General features: G+C 44.8%; 1 long non-coding RNA gene across 1 annotated transcript; it reads left to right on the top strand.

The window, feature by feature from the left end:
- The first annotated feature begins 237 nt into the window (after nucleotides 1-237).
- Nucleotides 238-4,876, top strand: LOC144325698 (uncharacterized). Its single transcript, XR_013390920.1, has 3 exons — nucleotides 238-358; nucleotides 2,005-2,124; nucleotides 3,838-4,876. It is a non-coding gene; the product is annotated as an uncharacterized LOC144325698 (long non-coding RNA).
- Nucleotides 4,877-5,112: the final 236 nt, after the last annotated feature.

Here is a 5,112-nt window from a genome sequence, read left to right as displayed (position 1 = left end):
CTCCCCTAAAAGCCAACCCTTCTCACCTACATCTACTTAAATACACCAATCCCAGCTCATTACACTGTGCTGTTAACTGCACAGTTGCAGGGGTCAGTTGAAAAGTTGGCAGCCCTTCCCAAAAACAAGAGCCATTTGTTTCAGAGACTAACCATTCCTGTTGCTCCTCCTTTGATCTTTAGAAAGGGATTGTTGTACCTATGTTAATGTTTAATGGAACTTTGTACACTGCTCCAGGTCAGCCCTTCATAAGCATCCTGGCTAAATATCCGGAACAAACCTGGTGCGAGAGTTGCAATTCACAGCATGAACAAGCTTTTGTCACTTGGGTTATGGATCCTGCTTGCCTTTTCAATGGGTAGGTTTCTAAACAGGCACCACCAGCAACTTCAGAGTCCTTAGCTGACCATATTCTTTATGCTTGTACTTGTCTGGAAGGTATGATTCCTCTTTTAACTGATGGGGTTGTTTTGGGTTGAGCCGCTGAACATACAACTTGCAGGAGCCTGGAAAGCAGAGGTGAGTAGTTCTAATATATACAAGGAACTGAGCTCATCCTTAGTTTTTGCTGATCACCCCACAGAAAGGAACTATCTACTTTGTGAAAGCACACCAAGAACATAGCAGTTTCCAGAGGGTTTGCTATGTTAGCCTGTTGCAACAAACAGGCTTGTGGCACCTAATGACATATTGACTTATTTTGGCATCAGGTTCTGCAGAACTGTGTCCACTCAATCGGATGGATGGAAAATTATTAGCTGCATGGGAGGAAAAGAATGTTAGCAATAAGGTCAGAGGGAAATTTTAAAAATGCAGTTCGGTATAATTGTATTAAAGTCTCAGTTTAATCAAAGGTGGGTTGCAGGAGCACTTCCACCATAATATATATATGGGATAGAATATTGGTCCCCAAATCCATTTTTGCGTTCAAGGTTGGTCCTGGGAGGTGCTATTTTTCTAGAAAAAGAGGTGCTGGAGCTCACCATTAACTTCTCCCTTGTTTTCTGAGAAGTGCTGGAGCTGAGCTCTGACTGGAAAAATAATAATCTTGTCCTGGGCAAGAAAAGGTCAAAAACTGCTTAGAAAGGTGATACTTTGCTTGGTCAGCCAATGGACCTATTTCCTATAAGGCAGCTTACTGGACTCCTATCAAACTAAATGAGGAATTGTAGGGTTTTGCTGTATTAGGGGACCCCAGAGTTGGGCAACCTGTGGCTCTCCAGATGTTGTTGGACTCCCATCAGCCTCAGCCAGCAGGACCAGTGATCATGCATGATGGGAGTTTGAGATCAGCAGCATCTTAAGGGCCACAAGGTCTCAATTTCTGGGGTAGAAAGCTTCTGTTGGACAAGGCACTGATCCTAACTTTCTTTTATACCAAAGACTAAAATCAAAGTGTCTGGGACAGTAGACCTGCTTCAGGAGAGTTAACTGTCCAAGCTGTCCCTCAGGCTGCAGAACCTTTGGTCCACTGGCCCACCAAGTATTCCAGTTTGTCATGTGAGACCATTTTTGTGAAAATCACACCCATCTGTCTGTCAGGTGGTGTCATTCCATTGGGTGAGGTTTGATGGGGGTGGTCAATTCTTGCAGAAAGCAGGACTCAAAGTAGGAGATTTAGGTGTAGTAAGTTCCACGGTGCCACTGCTGTCTAACTTTGAGGTTGTCCATCCACTGCACTCTCTGTCTACCCATTCTTGTGTCATGATGACCTCAGGTCATTCAACATGGGTGGTCCCACCCACCTGTAAAAGTTGGCCCATGGAGGTAGTGTTGGAGATAAAGAACTGACCCACCGAGCCAAAAAGCCTCCCCTCCCTTTGCTTTAAGAGTGCAGGCAATGAAGAAATCAGCAACTGTTCAAAGCATGTCTGCACATTTTCAAATGATGCCCGCATATCATGACCGCTGTTGATTAAATTTTCATTTGTCAACTAATGGGTTGTCAGGCAAAATTATGCCATGCTGTTTCCCAACTCTGTATTTATCTACCCTCCTCTCCAGTCAACAGCCTCAAATGCTACACCTGTTTGTTTGAACTTAAGAATGGCACCTGTCCTTCACCAAAGCCTCCCTGTATAGCGCAATCTAGGGAGTCCTGCTTCCGGCAGAAGCTCTTTACAGGTAAGGTGTGTGATTCTGGGTCCTAATGGCGCTTGCTTTGGGACTCTGTGTATCTATTTATTTCTACTGTCCAGAAAGGAATTCTTAAAAGGACAGTGAATAAATGTGCCCCTTGGCATGCACACCCTCAATACCAAGGATGGGGAATCTGTTGTCCTCCAGACAATGTTGGACTCCAACTCCCATCACCAACAGCCAGCGTGGCCAGTGCTCAGGCATGATGGGAGATGTAGTCCAGAACAATCTGGGCAGCTACAGGTTCCCATTCCTGCTGCAGAGACTTGAGTGGGCCAGCATTTTTTAGTCATGCCCACAACAACAGGTCTTCTTCTTTCAACAACCACTGCTGCCCATGGTTGCCATGAGAACGTAAGAAGATCCTTCTGAATCAGGCCACTGGCTCATCTTGCTTGGCCAACCAGATGCCTGTAGGAAACCCACAAGCAGGACCTCAGCAGAAGGACCTCCATGGTTCCCAAGAATCAACATTCAGAAGCATGGTTGTCTCCAACCTTGGCAAAACCATCATGGATAGTGCCACCGATAGCCTTCCGTTCCATGAATTTGTCCAGTTCTCTGTTAAAGCCATCCAAGTTGGTGACCATCACTGCCTCCTGTGGGACATTGTTCCAGAGTTCAGCTATGCGCTGTGTGGAGAAGTGGATTCTTTTATCTGTCCTGTATCTACCAGCTTCATTAGATGTCCATGAATTCTAATGTAATGAGAGAGGGAGACGAGAGGCTGCCATGGTGAGACAGGTGGGATGGTAGGTGGGGCCTGGGCAAGGGCACAAAGCTCTCCGAGGCGGACTGACCAATGGAGGGATAATAATAATAATAATAATAATAATAATAATAATAATAATAATAATAATTTATATCCCGCCCTCCCCAGCCGAAGCCGGGCTCAGGGCGGCTAACAACAATAAAATAGTACAACATTCTAAAATAATTTCCTTATAAAATTAATTCAAATCAAATTGATGGCAACCATTGGGCTAGAGTTCTGTGAAGATTGCCAAGGAGGGGGTCAGGCTGTGCCCTGACCAAAGGCCTGGTGGAACAGCTCTGTCTTGCAGGCCCTGCGGAAAGATGTCAGGTCCTGCAGGGCCCTAGTCTCTTGTGACAGAGCATTCCACCAGATTGGAGCCACAGCCAAAAAAGCCCTGGCTCTAGTTGAGGCCAGCCTAACCTCTCTGTGGCCTGGGACCTTCAAGATGTTTTTGTTTGAAGATCATAAGTTCCTCTGTGGGACATACCAGGAGAGGCAGTCCCGTAGGTACGAGGGTCCTAGGCCGTATAGGGCTTTGAAGGATGGAGGCCAGTGGGTGGGCAGGTGAGCGAGTAAGTGCCAATCTGGCACCTGGAGGCCCCCGTCAGCCAGGCAGCCAAGCCACTTGCTTGTGTGTCTGGCTAGGCAGTGCTGTGCTCCTGTGGGTGCACATGCAGCCATGCCACCTCTCCCAGCCAGCTTTGCTCTCTGAGCCTGGACAGCCAAAGGGAAAGAAATGCAACCCCCCCCCCAAGTTCAGGGGCAGTCTACCTCTGAATTTTGAGGGTGCTGAATTTTGTCATTTACCTTAGGTGGCAAAATGTATTAGGCTGGTCCTGTCCCAGATGTTCAGTTGGACATATAAGCAGGCAACTAATAGGAACTAGATAGGAAGTCTGCCTTCTTACAGGGGGCTCACTGATTTTTCTCTTCCTTTCCAGAATCTGTTCTCCTTTCTACTACAGCAGGCTGTGCCTTTGACTGCAGGGATGTAAATGGAGGAAGGCGCATTCATCACGTCAACAAATGCTGCACTACAGAAATGTGCAACTCTCCCTAGGCTTGGGATGTGTATGAATGGGCTCCATGCATCTTCTGCCTGATTTGAAGCAAAAGATTCTTTATTGATTTCATGCTATTGCCACCTGTTTTTCCTGGAAACCTCTCTTATTTCAAATATCGGGGGGGGGGGGGAATCAACATTTAATTACCAAAAGTGAAGAAATTTTTGCTCTAAAATTTAAACGAACTAGGGCAGTGATGGTGGAAATTCCTGGACAAAATTCTCTCCATTCAAAGCCAATAGCAACATTTTCATTTAGGGCTGAAAAACATTGGAGTTTAACAGATGGATCTATTGAAACCTTACCCAACTGGCTGAAAAATAATATCTGAATAATTTGGAATTCTTTTCTTTGTAAAAAAAAAAAAAAGTTAATTAGTTTTAATGGATTGTATTCAACTATTAAGGAACAGAATTCGTGCTCTGTCAATGGAGCTTTGCTTCCCACATTACAACCCTAAAACACTATATATATATATATATATATATATATATATATAACACTTTTATTAAACCAAACAAAATGTTACAAAATAGTGTGCAAGTTGTGAATTTGCCCAAACTCCCCACCAGGTTAGAAAGTAAAAATGCAAGAGTGGGGGCTGAGGGGGAAGGGAAGGCTAGGATTATTCAAGCCACCTTTGTCTGCTTCTGCTAAAAGTCTTAAAATGGAGTGTGGGGTCAGGCAACGATGTAGACAGAACGACCCTAGATGGACCAATGGTCTGACTCTGTATGAGGCAGCATCCTCTCACAGTGGCTTTAATGAGATGAATCATGGTATTTATAAACGGTTGCATATTTCGCATAGACAGAGCCAGTCCTTCAGTTTGGTCCTTTGCATCGACCACTAATAAACTGTTCAATCACAACAAAGGGGGTCTGGCTGAGTCCTTCAATGGGTTTTAGGGTTTTCATGTAAGCTGGTCATGTATTTCAATGGAAAAGTGGAAGCCTTTAAAAACAAACAGACAAATAAATATCAAATCAGCAGCTACTTTGTGAAATTAGAAGTGTATATCTTCTTCAGTTGGTAGAGCATGAGACTCTGAATCTCACAGTCAAGGGTTCGAGTCCTGCATTGGGCAAAACGATTCCTGCTTTGCAGGGGGTTGGACCAGATGACTTTCACAGTGCTTTCCAACTCTATGAT

This window comes from Podarcis muralis, chromosome 15, assembly GCF_964188315.1.
Source record: "Podarcis muralis chromosome 15, rPodMur119.hap1.1, whole genome shotgun sequence".
Lineage (NCBI taxonomy): Eukaryota > Metazoa > Chordata > Lepidosauria > Squamata > Lacertidae > Podarcis > Podarcis muralis.
The sequence above is the reverse complement of the archived record's forward strand: the minus strand, read 5'-3'. Positions and strand labels throughout refer to the sequence as shown.